This window comes from Cucurbita pepo, chromosome 13 (assembly GCF_057944985.1).
Source record: "Cucurbita pepo subsp. pepo isolate OVF chromosome 13, ASM5794498v1, whole genome shotgun sequence".
Classification (NCBI taxonomy): Eukaryota; Viridiplantae; Streptophyta; class Magnoliopsida; order Cucurbitales; family Cucurbitaceae; genus Cucurbita; species Cucurbita pepo.
In genome coordinates, this window is record NC_141810.1 from 10,051,075 (window position 1) to 10,069,364 (window position 18,290).

At 33.6% G+C, this 18,290-nt stretch overlaps 1 pseudogene; it reads right to left on the minus strand.

Annotated features, from left to right (window-relative positions):
- Positions 1 to 15,015: 15,015 nt before the first annotated feature.
- On the minus strand, positions 15,016 to 17,009 carry LOC147789714 (putative polygalacturonase; annotated as a pseudogene).
- Positions 17,010 to 18,290: the final 1,281 nt, after the last annotated feature.

Below are 18,290 nucleotides of genomic sequence, written 5' to 3' on the forward strand. Positions count from 1 at the left end.
TTTATTTAATATATCTAATATATTAAATATTAATTTGAACTCTTTAAATTAAATATATTTTCTTTATTTATTTAATATATCTAATATATTAAATATTAATTTGACATTTCAAATTAAATTTATTTTCTCTTTTATATTTAATATATTTAATATATTAAATATCAATTTGAACACTTCAAATTTTCTTTCAAATAAATTGAACATTTTAGCACTATTTAGAGCCAGCAAGAGACCTTATGAACCTACCGATTATAAGCTCCAATGATATAAAATTAATTAATTAAACTCTTTAATTAATCAATTTTCATTCATTAATAGGTCACTCCACTCTAGACCTAGAGTTGCACCCTTATGCACTGTAGGACAAGTTATGTCCATTGATATAACCATTATAAGCAAGTCGATACTTCACGAATTGTTCATAATTACAGCTGGGTCAAAAGTCCGTTTTACCCCTATAAGTACATCTTTCACCTTAAGTACCACTGATTCTCTAATGAACAATTTGTTTATGATCGAATCATAAACCAAGTCCCTCTCAGGGCAATGAGAGGGTGAGGCCTCATTATTCAAGTCCCGAAATCAGTACTTAAGAGAACAACTCATCTACTTTCCTTATATGAAAGGAGTGAATTCCATCTCACGATGCTATATTCCCAACTCTCTGTTTGGTCAAGTTCCCAAAATAGTAGGCATATTCAATCGGCTAAAACATTCATTCTCACCCATGTAAATTAAGGGACAAGCTCTCACAGGCCAGAGTTTATAACTCACTCAGGATTAAGATCGAGTCGCATATGATCATCATGTGAAATATTAATCTTCTCAATTAATGGATCTATAAAGATAGATTAAATATTTCTTTGTCCAGTCTTATACAAACTCATTGTATAGGATACCCCCACTTACATGTCTCCGCATGAACGATTTGGATGAAATCATTTGTAACGATTACAAAGTGGGCCATATCAATAGTATTACCAGGATAAGGCACGCAACCTTATCCATATACTATAGACTCTTTAAGTTATTACTTGAACACGATCCTCTTGTATGTCAACCACATACTGTTCAAGATTACATTAATAACCTTGGATTTTCATACTATAGATAACAATTAAATTATAAATAAAATAATAAAATTATTGTTAAAAACTAAATAATTAATTACAAGGCTTTAGGGCATAACTCCCAACAAAATGATTCTACATACAACCTAAACTATACAGAAATGCAAATAAACTTAGCCACTGGCTAAATGGAAGCACAAATGCTCCGTTTACTATATTTTCCAAGTCTATTGTACAAAGATAACATACATGACTTTATATAGCCTCAATTAACCTTCCATAAGGCAATCCAAGAGTTGTAACTTTCATACTTCATGACCATAACTATTCACTAGGTATATACATTATGACCATAATTAGCCATTATGTAAATAAACATTAAAATGTATTAAAGAAATAAATTATCATCCACAAAAAATTTGTAGTCATTCAAGAATAAATGGAGCTTGATTCTTCTTTAATGTGGCATAAATTGCAACATCTTGTGATAATTTGAACAACATTATTTTCACATCTTCACTAAAACTTATATTGTATGATTGATACCTTGGTTCATATCATTTGGTCTAGTGTAGAGGCAAATCAGTTGTATCGCAGATGATTGAACATGCACGTGTAAGTGGCATGTGTGATCGAACAAGTTTGGATTCTACACAAGCGATGTTCGATTGGCGTAGACAAACCTCGCCTAAGGTTTGAAAAAGCCACAAAGTCAGGTGAAAAATATATATGGGGCTTAAGTTTCTCTTAAGGCTTGTCGTGAGTGTGTCAAGATTACGACATTGCATGGTTGAATATGTAGAACCGTGATGCAGGGCATCCCACCTAGAAGAGAAAAATATGGGCCTCAAGAAGCACCGCATGGTAAGAGGTCATGGGTCACCTTGAACATAATTAGAGTATTACCTAGCATTCTTTAAAATCATGATAACTTTAGGGCATGGAGTGTGTAATGCTCATGTCTTGTTCATATCGTTAGGCTAGAAAATCTTTGCATAACCTCATAGGCTAACCCTAGGGTAATGCGTACCGGTAACACACTCTATCTTCATGACATGCTTAGAATTCATGGCCCTAAAGTGTACATTTCTTGTTTGTGTAACACGTCATCCTCATGAGCTCAAGCCAATCGTGAGACCATATTTGTCATAACTAGAATCTTCATGAATTATTTTAAGTTGGTAAGAGTATTTTTCATCTTTTACCGTTTCGTTTCAGTGTTGGGTCATACCCTAAATATGTTCTAATTGTGTAATATCATACCTGAGTTTCTCTTCATGTTCTTGAGTCTTGGTGGTCTAAGGGTTGGTGTTGTGCTATTTTCTTGGTACTTGTCTTTGGAGTGTTTTCCTAGTCTCATGGTTTCTTTAGTTCTTGCACAAAAGGTTATTCTCATAGCATAACAACACATGAGTCGAAAATCTCATAGGCCATGTATATGTGAACTCCATAACAACTTTCCTAAGTCTCTATAAGGATCCTAACATGTGTCTTGAGATAATTAGACAAACCATGGATCCTTACTAGGAGCCTTTAGGGGTAGTTTAGTCATTTCCTTTAAGTCTTGGCTTATAGCCCAACCATGTTCTAATGTCCTTGGAAACTTACATGGCATATGTCTCTTATAAGATTCATAAAACTTGTCCTATTCGGCCTTGAAAACATATTAGAATCCTTATATAGGTATTTTGGCCATTTATTTATCTCTTAAAATATTTCAAACTCCCTGAAACTCTTGGGTAGATCTTCATGTCCCTATATATAGGCTTTACTTAAATCTTTAAGTCATTTGGAGGGAGTTTGAACCTTGAAATTGTCCATGTCTTAAGAGTATTTTAGTCATTTTATCCTTGTTCTTGGTTTAGCCCCTCTGCATGCTCCAATAATTTCGAAAACTTTCATAGCCTCTTATATAATTGAAAATAGGCATATATAAAATCTTAGGTCATTTAGAGTTATTTGGTCCATAAACCAAAGCTTAGGCATGTAGGTCATTTTTGTGGTTTTGATTCTTTGTATAACCCCTAAAAAAAATACTAATTTTAAATCTTTCATAACACCTTATATCCTTGAAAATAGACTATATATAAAATATTAGGTCATTTGGTCCATAAACCAATGCTTAGGCAAGTAGGGGCATTTGAGTCATTTTACACTTTATTCTTGGTTCAACCCCTAAACGAACTCCCATGACTACCAAACTTCTTGAATATCCTTAAAATTACATCTTATTCCATTCTATAAAAATCTCATATCATTTAGGTCATGAACCAATGATACGTTACTCTAGAGGCATTCTAGTCATTTAGCATCCTAAACTTGGTTCGAGCCCCAAACATAATCTAATGATTCAAAAACTTAATATGATCCTTATAAATAACGAAATAAGGCGTCTGAAACAATTTTATGACATTTGGAGATCATTCAGAACATGAATCGAAGGTAGGTTACCTTAGGGGCATTACGATTATTTTACACCATTACTTGGTTTAGCTACTTAATCTTTTCTAACGACAAAAAAGTTTCATATATAATCTTAATATGCCATCATATGCTTAGCATTAAAATTTCATGGGCACCAGAGTTTATTTAGTTGCTAATTTTAATGTTAATTGAATCTCGAGCAAATCGCTTAGTTCGGAATCTTAACTCTGATGGTGTTAATATAACACATGCGGAAGCAATTTGGATCTTATGCACTTTTAGAACATCAATTAGAGTAAATAACTAGTATGTTCATAAGTATTAAAACTTAATGAGTTTAGATACTAACCTTTTGTAGTTCAAACTTCTTTTTCCTCACGAACCGATTTCGAACCACCACTAGTGTCTTCTCCACTATCCTCCGACCTTAGAACGGGATTGTGGAATCCGGTGAGTGACTAAACTTGGGAGGGATTTTGTATATGTGAAGAGAGTGTTTGTGAGAGGTTTTTCTCAAGGTTTTTCACCAAGAAGAAGAAGTCCTTCCATGTACCATGATCACTCTATTTAAAGAGTCATGTTTGCATGTTCATGCAAATTTGAGATCACCAAATTTTGACACTAAAAATTCCACTCAAATGTTTGGGATTATGTGGCGAGCATGCATGTTTGAAGTTAACCAAATTTTCACACTCAAAATTCCACTCAAATTCGTGGGGGTTTATTTGGCAAGCATGCAAGTTTGGTTAAACCAAATTTTGACAACTCAAAATTCCACTAACATGCATTTTCCATTAAATGAAGTCAACATTGTGACTTTCTTCATTTTTTATTCAACAATTAATTTGAATGATCAATTTCAAATTAAAGTAATATTAAATGATTAATTAAACTATTTAATTAATATTTAATATCAATTCAAATGCCAATCCCAATCAATTCCGACACATAATTGATTAAGATATTTAAATCTTATTTAAATATCTCAAATTCTCTCTTTTTGTTTAATTCGTAAATAAAACAAAAATGTGGTTAAATATATCGTATATATGTAGCGCATATTCCCTATTTTGAATTCGAACTCACTCGTCACACTGTTCTATGGTTTAGTCCGATATGAGCTAGCAGCGGGACATAATGGACCTATAGATCATGGGCTCCAACGATCCAAGATTAACCGGTTAAACTCATTAACCTGGTTAACCAACATTCGTTAACTACTAGGACACTCCACTTTAGCCTAGTAGTTGCACTCCCCTCACTATAGATATATTTCTGTCCAATTGATATAACCATGATTAGTAAGTCGATCCTTCACAGGTTGTTCGTAACTAGAGCCGGGTCAATTTACCGTTTTACCCCTAAAGTTACTTCTTGTTCCTTATGTCTCACTAATCCTCTAATGAACAATTGGTTTGTGGTCCAACCAGTAAACCGAATCCCTCTCAGGCTAATTAGAAGGTGGGGCCCCTTGTTCAAGACCTGAAGTCGGTGCTTAAGGGAACTACCTCTCTTCTATCCCTAAAATTGGGTAGGAGTGAATTCCATCTTGCACCTCACGTCCCCAGCCATTCACCCAGTCTTACCCCTAAAATGGGAGGCCTAGTGAGTCGGCGAACTAGAGCCACTCTCACCTATGCAAAACTAAGGATAATTCCGAATAAACAGGAGTTCATGGTTAGCTCAAGATTAAAACCGAGTTACCTAGGTTATCGAATGAAAAGAAAATCAGTCTCAACAGTAAACGACATTATAAAGTGAGAGTGATTTTCTTCATGGTCCGATCTTATGCAATACTCATTGCATAGGACGCCCCCACTCACATGTCTCCGCATGTACAATTTAGTGATCACATTGTTTATATCATATACAAAAGTGGGCCGCATCCATATTGTCCCCAGAATAAGGTACTCAGCCTTATCCTTATACTATAGATCATTTTGACTATATACTTGAACTTGATCCACTCTTATGTCTTTACATATAGTTCAAGTAATCATACTATAGCCAAAGTGTTCTTAGTTTTTTGGATTTAGATTAATGATCGTAAAGTTCACTTTATTCAATAACAATATTTACTGAATAAACAACCATAATAACTTTATTGAAAATATAATATGTTTTTGTTTACAAACTATGAGTTTTAGGACATAAAACCCAACAAACTCACGGTTCCATTAATTCATACTTAGCTTAAGTTCCCTAATGAAATCCAAATGATTTCTAAAGTATTTCTTAAGAAAAGTGTAAGATGACTACTTACCTCGACGTTGACATTCGGGTCCTTTGTTCTTGAGCTTTTGGTATTCGGTTGCTCCAAATTATCTTTAATAGATCCATCTTGAAGTCTAATTTCTGGACCATAAAGAAAATTGTGAGAACCGGTGATAAGGAAACCATAATTCTCAGCCCAGCGATCCAAGCTTTTGTTGAAGCAAGAACTCTTGAATCAAAGAGATTAACACCTCCTTGTACAAAATTTGGATCAACCCAGAGATAAAACTAGAATTAGATTACCTCCTTATACAACTTATTTAAACTATTTTATTTTTCATTGATGTCGTGTTAACCTACACATGTCTAAGATTCAAATTAGAATTTTGAATCCCAAATTTGAAATCTGGATTTAACACTTGATGACCCCAACATTCTACTGCAACATGTGGTCATAGCATTTGTTTCTCACTTCTAAGATTGAAGATTATTCCCACAAACTGACGCAAATTCTTTGAGCATGCTTTATCTTCATTCACATGCTTTCTAAAAATATTTCTCTAAGGTCACACAACATAAAAAACATTTCCAAGAAAAGCATACTTAATTTTAGAATTTCTTTGTTGAACCTACCGAAGGAAAGTGCACCATTTTGGTAAAGATGGTAACTTTTAAGTTTCTTAGTCATTATATCTTTAGAAGTACTCTCATTCGGATCCCTCTCACTTCATTCATGTACCCTCCTTTATTCGGTTGTGACATGATCTTTTCCTCGAGTGTCACCCCCAATTGTTTTCATGCTGCCATAGGTACGTTTGTCTTAATCCCTTTGAGGATTTCATTTTCTCTCATCCTTTGGCTTTTAGGTTTACCCACCCTTGAGCAAGAAATAGAAGGACTTAGGCATTTGGAGAACTTAAGCATGAAGGGCAAAAATGTCATTTTCCTAATTTTTTAAAAAATTTCAAAATTTTAATTATTTATAGGAAAAGAATTATAATTATATTTTGGGTCACCTGACGACAGATTTGAATTATCGCGGGGAAACCCCATGTACTTAGCATGCAGACGCCTTGGCCACTCGGCCAAAGCCACACATGTCCTTTGTAGTAGAGGTCTAAGCTATACAAAAATTTGAAAGTCAAACTTTCTCTAATAGATTTTTAAAAAAATAAAAGAAAAAAAAAACAAATATCTAATTAATTCGACATTAAAATTTTAGTTCACGATTGAGAGATTGGACCCATGTACTTAGCAAGCACAGGCCTTAACCACTCGGCCAAAACAACACATGTCCCTTGTAGTAGAAGTCTAAGCCTAATTAACTCGGCATTAAAATTTTATTTCACATCGCCTGAGATTCGAACTCTCGCGTGGAAACCCCATGTACTTAGCAAGCACAAACCTTAACCACTCGGCCAAAGCGACACATATCTTTTGTAGTAGAGATCTAAGCTATACAAAAATGTGAAAGTTAAACTTTTTCTAATAGATTTTGAAAAAAAATAAAAGAAAAAAAAATACAAATATCTTATTAACTCGGCATTAAAAGTTTATTTCACGTCGTCTGAGAGATTCAAACTCTCACAGGGAAACCTCATGTACTTGGCAGGCACACGCCTTAACCACTCGGCAAAAGATACACGTGTTTTTTGTAGCAGAGGTCTAAGCTATACAAAAATTTGAAAGTCAAACTTTCTCTAATACATTTTCAAAAACAATAAAAGAACAAAAATTACTTACTATGACTCAAACACGAGTAATTGTCAAAATTAGTGCAACACTCAAACACAAATAATTTGCAACTTATTGTTAGATGGAATTAGTCAACTTGTTAAGCCTTTTATGAGGAATAGTTTATTTTAGTAGAGTTTTTGTAGGAGCTATTTATAGGATTTATTTTTGTTTAAATAGGAGCCCTCCGCCTTATTAAAACACAAGCCACAGTAAACCGTTTATTATTTCAGTTGATTATTATATTTATTCCCACCTTTGAGCGTGAGATATTGTGACCGTTGGTATCAGAGCCAAGTTGATACGGTTTGATATTATTACTCAACGAGATGAATGGTGGAGGTGCTTCTATGGGTGTAGCTATGGAAAAGATTGTTGTCAATAACTATAGTTATTGGAAGTTATGCATGGAAGCTTATCTACAAGGGCAAGATTTGTGGGATTTAATTGAAGGTGATGACACAAAAATTTCAGCAGATACTCCACAAAATGCAAAATTACGCCAACAATGGAAGATCAAATGTGGAAAAGCCTTATTTACCTTGCGAACTTTGATTAGCAAGGAGTATATTGATAATGTTCGTGATTTAAAGTCACCCAAGCAAGTGTGGGAAACCCTTCAAAAGTTGTTCACTAAGAAAAATATGATTGCAATTTATAGAGAATCAACTAGCTGTGGTAACTCAAGGTAATTTTTCTATTGAAAAATCTATGTTCTGAAATTTCAGAATTAGATGCTGAGGAGCCAGTGAGTGATGTTCGATTAGTGAGTGATGTTCGATTACGGCGTTATCTTATTCGTGGATTACGAAAAGAATTTATGCCTTTTGTTTCCTCAATACAAAGGTGGGCAAATCAGCCTACAGTAATTGAACTGGAGAATCCTCATTTTCATTCAAATGAGGGAGTCTTGGTTAAGCAAATGACCAGCGGCAACGAGTTTTCCCCAAAGTCAGAAGATGCTTTGTATGTCAAAGATCAAAGGAGAAAATTTTCATTTAAAGCCTTCATCAAGTAATGTGAATCAATTCAAAAGTGAGCAGTCGTCAAAAAAGCCATTTAAAGCTTGCTACAGGTATGGAAAACCTGGCCATTTTAAACGAGATTGTTAGGTGAAAGTGGTGTGTCATTGTTGCGGAAAGTCAGGCCATATTAAGCCAAATTGCCGAGTCAAAATGCAGGAATCAAATGCAAATGTTGTACACGTAAGAAAAAATTCTTCAGATCGAATTTGGGAATACTGCTTAACCACTGAGGTTCTTGACCAGCCAACAAACGTTGTACATCAAGATGATGTTTCTACAAAAGATGCCAATTATGCCGCCCCTAGTGACCCTTCTATTTATTTCACGACCTTGGATTTGGGATTCAACGAAAATGATGATTTCGAGCTAACCTTTGGCGATCTTGACCGTCTTTTCCTTCCCTATGAGGTTGACGATTTCCTCATCTCCGAAGATTTGGATCAAACTACGATTTCCTCATCTCTGGGAATTGGAATAAGGTGTAATTTTAAGGATATTCAAGAAGTTTGGTAGTCATGGGAGTTTGATCCAACGAATTGGTAGTTTGATCCAAATCTTCGGAGATGAGGAAATCGTCAGCCTCATAGGGAAGGAAAAGACCGTCAAGATCGCCAAAGGTTAGCTCGAAATCATCATTTTCATCGAATCCCAAGTCCAAGGCAACTAAATTAATATTTAAAAACAAATTATAAAATGATTTCCATATTAACATTTTATTTTTATTAATTTTTTTTAATAAATTATTCGAATAACTCCAATCAACCTAATATGAATATTTTATGATTAACTAATTTTTTACCATCTAAATAATTAAATTAGGAACCTATTCAACCAAAATATTTATTTGTTTAGTTTTTTATATTTCTATATTGATTTGATTAAAATTTAATGAGTTGAATATGAGCGAAAGAGAGTAACTCAAAATTATTATTTTTTTTTTTATATTTTTGTTAAATTTTTTCTTTTATATTTTTTTCTTTTTTAAGAAATTTTCAAAATTTATTTTTAAATCGAAGTGAAATATGACCTACAATTTTATTTTTCAAAAAATAAAAAAATAAAAAAAGTATATCGATTGTTATTGAATAAAATTATAATAAAGTATTTATAAAAATCAGACTGTTTAATATTAGATAATATGTTGGAAATTTTACAATTATTTGGGAAATATTTTTTTAATAAATGAATATAGAGGGCATATATGGAACCATTTTGCACATTCAAAACAAAAAGATTAAAATTATAAAAGAAGATGAAAATTATAAAAATGTATAACTACATACATATATATGTGTGATGCGTATATATGTATATGTATGTGTGTATCTATGCATGTAGATATGTATCTATTATATATGTGCGTGTGTGTTGTGTGATACATACATATATAAGCATAGGGTGAGGCACGACCATATAGTGATCCATGCATGCCATGGTGAAGCACGACCATATAGTGATCCATGCATGTCATGGTGATGCACGACCTCCGTTTGAGTGGTACTGATGGCCTGTGGATGTTATGATCTTGATAATATCTGTGTGCATCCATACTAAATAATAGATGACAATTTTAAAGTAGGACCACAACATCGTGCCATACACTTTCCTCCCATCTTATAATATATCCATATGGTCTTTGGTCCACCCAAGGACTAGTTTACAAAACAAAGGTCTTGTTAAGCACAAAATCATTTTCGCTCATGATATATGGTCTAGGGATATTATGGTTGTATAATTGTGACCGAATGTATACATAGTAAGGAATAGGTGATGACTAAAGTCGGATCATAATATCATGTCATAATCTGGGAGGGAGGGATCCTCACGTAGCCATCTCATAGTGTATTCATGTTGTCCCTAATCCATTTAAAGTTGGTTTATGAAACAGAAGTCTTGATAAGAACCTCTACTTTATTTCCATACACGATACCATATACTCGAAACAGATTGAGTTCTAAGTAAGGTTTAATCGTAGTGGGACTACTATGAATCTACCTCATTGGCATAAGAATGTGCCTCATCTATGATGGCCCGTGCTTATAGGGTACATGGATGTTATCCAATCTCACAACCTCAACTCTATCATGTCAATGTGTTTTAATTGAGTCTAGTAGGAGCCCTATAACTAAATATTAATTTAAGTACTTCAAATTAAGTCTTATGAGTTGGCAAGGGGACGCCTACCTCCATTAATAATATAACAGTTGATTAATTAAACTATTTAATTAATTAATTTTCATTCATTAACCATAAGATACCCTATTATAAATCTAGAGTTACAATGTACTATATGATAAGTTGTGCCCATTAATATCATCATTACAAACTAGTTAATTTTTTCTGAGGGGTTTATAATTACAACTAGGTCAAAAGCCCCTCTTGAAACATTGAGAAGGTGGGATCCCATTTTTTTTCAAGTTCCAAAATCAGCACTTAAGGGAATTATTCATCAACTTACTTTATATGCAATCCATTTTGTGAAATTATGTTTAGAGCTCCCTGTTTGGTCAGGACCTCAAAATTGTAGGCACATTGTATTGGATACAAAACGCCATTATCACCCATGCAAATCAAAAGACAACCCTTCACAGACATAAATTCATAACTCAATGAGGATTAAGATGAGTCACGTTGGATCATCATGCGAAATATTAGTTTTTTTAATTAATTGATTTAAAAAGAGAAATTAAATATATGTGGTGAGTCTTATACAAACTCATGTATATGATAATCAACTCGCATGTCCCACGTGAATAATTTGGATAAATCATTTTTAATAATTACAATGGGGATATCAATAGTATTATGAGGATAAGACCCTCAACATTATCCATTTACTATAAACTGTTTACAATGGGGATATCAATAGTATTATGAGGATATCAATAGATTATTACTCCAGTAAGTGAAGTACATATTGTTCAAGATTATACTCTTTCATACAATAGATAATATTAAATTATAAATCCAATAACAAAAATTATTATTAAAAATTAAATTCTTCGTCTCCATTAATATATAATCATCACAAGCTAGTCAATTATTTGTGAGTTGTTCATAATTATAATTGGGTTAAAGTTTATTTTACAACTACAATTACATTTTTTGCCCGAATAACATCCATTCTCTTATAAATAATTTATTTATGATCTAATTAGAAACTACGCCCCTCTCGAAACATTGAGAAGGTGGGATCCCATTTTCAAGTTCTGAAATCAACACTCAAGGGTTATTCAACAACTTACCTTATATTGAAAAAAGTGAATTCCATTTTGTAAAATTATGCTTTCGACTCAATATTTGGCCAGGTCCCTCGGATTGTGCCACGTGGCACGTCTGCAGCGCGGCTCCTCTTGGCTCAGGCGGCTTCATCGGCTCGGCGGCGGCTCCTCGGCTCCGGCGGCTTATTCGGCTCGGGAAACCTGTTTCCAGCCCGTTTGACACCATTCCGACCCTCCCGAACCTGGTTTCGACCCTGTTTAAGGTAAAAGGGAACATTTTAAGGTCGTATTTCACAAATTCCAGTTGGGAATTTATTATTATTTGTAAAATACTAACGGAAGTGACTCATAAACCAATAGGAACCAACCACCAACGGAAGTGTAGAACGTCCACGAGGAGATAGGAGCTTACGTTATATTATAGGGAGTACTTCAGCTAAGGCCTACCAAGTAAGTGGCTCACCCGTTGTAGGTTACGCGTTAATTGCTGTATGTTGGCACGTGCCCGTGGTTATGCACGTGTAATTAAATTGTATGCTAGCTTAATGTGCTTGAGTACGAAATCATGTGAACGTGAATGTATGTTATTTATGCTGCTTAGTTGATGTGATATGAATGCATGTGACGATGTGTGGCCCTTGTACGATTATGGCTTGTTGTATGAGTATTGGAATGTAACTGAATGAATTGTATGACATGAAATATGGTAAATTGCATGATATATAACCCCGCTAGGAATATGTATGATATGTAACGAAATGAGAATGAGAATGACATGTAAGCATGAAAACGTGACACGGGGTTATGTTCATTAAATGATGACTGTAGGACTAGTGGGACCTCATGCATTTTGTGTGAACATGCATTTGGGGGGATACCCCTATCCCATCACGAGGGTACGGACGTATACATCCAAATGGCAGGACAACAATCGTTATGCCCTGCATAGCGCTGCCGTGACGGTTTTAGTTTTAACGGGTCTCGGTAGGCCCCAGAGCATGCCCACCGGCTAGGGACAGTGGCCCAGCGGTGTGTGAACTAGCTGGTGTGCCCATACTCGCACGTATGGGCTGCGTGTAGAGTATATGGTACACGTCCACGATTACCTGTTAGGATTACACCGTAGGGAAAACGAAATGAAACGAAACGAAACGATAGGTCCCATCATTTCATTGCATGTGTTTGTCGCATAACCTCGATAGGGGGTCACTTACTGAGTATTCTAGAAATACTCAAGCCTCGTGCTACTTTACTTTTGCAGATAAGGGCAAGGCACCCATGTGACAACGACGACGGCATCGTACACCCCAAGATCATGGCACATGCATAGGGTAGTTGGTTGTTTTTTCCCATTTCGTAGTCTAGGCTGAATTTGGTTGCATCATTAGTATAGGTAGTATAGGATGAAATGTATTTGCATAATAAACCTTAGGGTAGAATAAAATATTCATTTTTAGTAATCATTTTTTTCTCTGAGGTAATAAAAGGCGAGTGCGAGTCGCATTTATGAATAGGGCCCATTAAATGTATATTCCGCATTTCAAAGTATAGTAATGACTTTAGATTAAATAGGTAAAATATTAGGGTCGTTACAGTAATTATCACCCATGCAAATCAAAAGACAACCCTTTGGAGTCGAAATTCATAACTCAATGAGGAACAAGATTGAGTCACCCATGATCTTCATGTGAAATATTAATTTGCTCAATTAATTGATTTAATGTAGGGTGTTTTTACTTTTAATGTTTATTTTTTTATTTTATATTTCATTAGGTTATTTTAAAGATGTTTTTGAGCATGTAAGTCCATGAAAATGTTTTATGATGAAGTTTTAAATATTTATTTCCGCACAAGAAAGTATGTTATGATGAAGGTAACGACTTTAGGTTAGTAGAAATATAGGGTCGTTACACTCACTCATATACCATATGAGAACGTTTTAGTAGAGCACCTAATTTCCCATGAGAGCCACATTTTGCTAGGTCATGAATTCCAAAGAAATGTCGAAGCCCGGTTCATTGCTTAAAAATGATTGATGCCTTACTCAACACACTACTTATCAAAACTACACTACAACATAAAATTATTAGCACTTTGGCACATCTCTAGAGCTGGTTCATTTCTTGAATGGTGTTGGTAGTGTGTAGGTCTCGATATTCAAGGACTGAGAGCACATCAAGCCAAGAAGGAAAACCAAATCAGGCTTGATCACATCACATCTTCCATTCAAACTCCTTGTAAACTTGTTGGAATTTTACCGTTTTACGGGCTTTCAAGTACTAACTTAAAATCGTTATCATGTACATAATATAACCATTTTATGCGGAAATAATCATTTGAGACGTATTCATAAAACATTGCCATGGATTTAATGTTTATTAAAAAGTCTTTAAAACAAAACAACATAAAATTAAAATAGACATGAGTAAAAATAAAACATAAATACCCTATACTAAACTATAGTCTATGAAATTAAATACAACTATTCTATACATGTGTCATGGTTTATGAAATGGCCACGTCACCGTCAACTGTGCAATGATGCTTTGCAAATGTAGAAAATAAAAGTAGCAAGTAGCATGTGGCTTGAGTATTTTAACAAATACTCCGTACAAGCAATCATGAATGAGACCTATCATTTAAAAGTTGTATTCTCTTAGGTGACTATCCTAAGCGGGTCATTAGATGTTTATTTACTATTCTACCCATGGGAGCAAATGGACCCACACTTCCTAAAAACAACTAAAATAAAATCTTCTAATTGATTCTAAAATATTTTCTTCCTTTTTTTCTCTTTAAACATCACTTAATTTCCTAGTCCTTTTTAGGTTCCTTTCTCTTCATTCTTATCTTTTATTCTCTAAATTCTTTCAAACTTAGGTGTTCTTTTATTCTCTAAATTCTTTCAAACTTAGGTGTTACTTTACGGTAATTGATATGCACTCTCTTCTTTAAGATAGAAGATTCAATTCCTACCCCATATAATTGTTGTACAAAAAACATAAAAAAGATTATACAGAATTTGATACAATGTCGTACTAATACCATAAAAACTTCATGGTAGATTCATACATATTTGGATTTAAGAGGTTTCATTTTATTTTTTCAAATTTAGAGTATTATCTTGATGATTTTGAGTTTGAGTGTTACTAAATATTACAAATCGAGTTGAAATAACTTATTTTCAAAATTATTATTATTATTATTATTATTATTATTATTATTTTTGTTTTATAAATTTTAAAGGAAAAGACATTTGATCTATATTTTCATTAAATTTTTCATTACCATTTATTCTATAGAATTTTTTAAAAAACAAAGTCTCTACTAGAAGGCAGGAATTTCAACAGAGCACGACTTCAACTGAACATTCTCAATTGGCAGCTTATCTTCAGGAAAGTCACATCCACCACTTTTCGCTGCCTTAGCCAGTGGAGCACATGGCGGCGGATCCACATCACTACTAAATCCCTCAACTTTTGTACAGTTTCACTGCAACTTTTTAGGCTTCTTCGACAATCCAATCTTCACATTCGAAATACAAATATCCGTGAATGGATCTCCCGATATCTCTGCCAAATTCGCCGACATATTAACATTCTCAACCACCAAGTCTCTGTAATTAATGTTCTTAATCACCGGCAATGCTGAGGGATCAAACTTGTCATCTGCATGCGATTTGTAGTCTCCAGTCATCCAGAAGACATATTTCATCGTGGATAGAAACATTCTTCGGACGAAAATGTCCTTGACGAAACCACCTCGTCCGTGAGCGGTTTTGATTCTGAAAAGCAGACTGTGTATTGATTGCAGTGACGTTTTCGATCCTGACGTTGCGAATTCCGCCAGACATTTCGCTGCCAAGGGCGATACCTGCAGAATCTGGTGATATGCAAGTGAGGTGGCGAATGACAAGGTCCTCGGTCGGCATTCCGAACTTGATACCATATTGGTCCCATCCGCTCTTGATGGCAATGCAATCGTCACCGGAGACAATGTAGCAGTCTTCGATTCGAGTGTTGGAACAAGAATCTGATAAATCGAATAGAGAATTAGGGAGAGGGATTGACAAAGAAATGAACCCTAAGGTTTTAAAGGTGAAGAAGAAGGGAACCTGGATTGATTCCGTCGGTGTTGGGTACGGTAACGGGAGCCAAGATAGTAAGCCCTTGGATAATCGCATTTTCACCCAACCAAACCCAACTAGATTAAAAATAAATCATAATAATAATATATATATATATATATATATATATATATATATATATATATATATATATATATATATATATATATATATATATATATTTTAGTTGGAATGATTTGAATGGTATATTATTACAAGTTTTAACTTTTTTTTTTCTTTTCTTTTTTTTTTTTTCTTTTTTTTCTTCTTTCAAGCATAATCCTAAAATATAAGAATAATGGGATTGAAGTGAAATAGTGAAACCTGCTATAAATCGGATGGACAAACCAAGAAGGTGAGTTGATCAAAGTGAGATCCGAGATTTGATCTGGATTTGATCAGAGTACATGATCTCGATCTCATATGGTCGTGTTACCTTGAGCTCCCCTTTCTTAAATTTTTCCCACCAAGAAGATCCCTGCCCATCGATTGTACCGTTGTTACCTACACCATGTGACCAACCCAACTTTATTTTTCTATAAATGTTTTTGTTATGTTTTCATTTACTTTAATTTTTTTTTATTTAATTCTAATAGCACAGAAGCATTATAATTTTGCAAACCATTTAAAAAAAAAATAGAATGTGAAAAAGTAATAGAAAAATAATCACCTGTGATAACCACATCGGTGAGATTAGTTCCAAAGATGAGGCTGCTGTACCGTCCATGGGGAGCATCTCTTCCTCCTCCATAAGATTGGAGAACTTCCACAAGTGGCCATTCTGATTCATTTTTCACTTAAGAGGAACAAATTCGACTCATTTATTTTGGATTGAAGTACTTATAGATTAAAGTACTCAAATCACCACTCCCAAATTTAGCTTTATAAAAATAAAATATTCGATGGGTCGAACCTCGGATGCAAGAATTTTTGCTTCTTTATCGATAAAAAGTGTGAAATGGCTAGTCAGATTAAAACTTCCAGTCAGTCATTTCCCCGACGGCACGATCAATTGAGCACCACCATCTGCCGCGAGTGTGCTGAGATGTTCAATCGCTTTTCGGAACGCGTGAGTATTTGAAGTTACTCCGTCACCGACGCCGCCAAACTCCGTTAGCAACGCCGAGTGTTTTCGGCAATTGATGGCCTGAAATTTCAGAGAGTTCAAACTTAGACGTGGATTCATAGTGTCCATTGTGGCTAAGCTCACCAATGCCAGTACAATCACGGCTGAGATTCTCACCGCGGTAACCTGCCGAACAAAATCACAGATGATTCAATCTCTTTTTGTTTCTCGATAAAATAATGTTGAAAACGACAGTTAGGTTTATTAGTTCATCTTTGTGTTGGTTACATGAAAGAAACAAAGTTTTTCAATCAACCAATCCCGATTTTGAACAAAAACTCATAATCATTTTAAGTAATCGGAAAGAAAAACCAATGAAAAGTAGAATAACAAGTCAAGCCCACACCATCAATAGAATGAAACAAAGAAAAAAAAAGTGAAATTCAAAAAGAAAGAAGAAGAAAAATTACATTGATTTTTGTGGGTTTTGGAGGATGTTCCATGATTAATTTTCTTGGTGAGTTTATGATTTTTAGATTAAGGGGAAAAATGATTTTATAGGATAATTTAGGAATAAAAAATAAGAAAGGGATTTATTACTATTACTATTATTACTTTTTTTTTTAAGGGTGAAAATTTGGGTGGTAAATGAAATGGTTGGATTGATTAAAAATATTAGCTCAACAAACAGTTTAGAAAATATAACGTGTAAAGAAACATAATAAGTGAGATCATTTTAAATTTGGCATCTTGTTTTTGTTGTTGTTTTTTTTTTTTTTTTAATTATTTTATATGTATTAGAGTGTTAAAATAGTTACTCCAAGAACACGATCAAACCAAGTAAAATAAATCAGTATTTAAAAACAAATTAACAAAGGTTTTCTATATTAGTAATTAATTTTTATTAAGTTTTTTTAGTAAATTATTCGAACAACTCGAATCAACCGAATATTTTATGGTTAGATTAGGCGAATTCATTATTTGATAAGGATTTATTGGATTGAAAAAGTTTACTATCCAAAAAATTAAATTAGGTCTAAAACATGTTCAATTCAAAATAATTGTTTGTTTAGTTTTAAATGATATTTCTATATTGATTTGATTAACCTCTAATTAAATCAGTTATTTATTCACATGACTTGTATATGGGCGGAAATCTCTTCAAATATGGTAAGTATAACTCAATATTAATCTCCATTTATTCTTTTGATATTTTTGTTAAAATTTTCTTTTATATTTTTTTATTTATTAAGAAACTATTTAATATGGAGTCATTATCTAATATAGAAATTAGCTAATTTTTTTTTATCAATAAATAATTATTATTAAGTAGATATTTGAAATTTAATGCAAATCCTTCCAAGTAAAAAAAAAATATAGAATGAATATATGGTAAATTTTTTACATTTA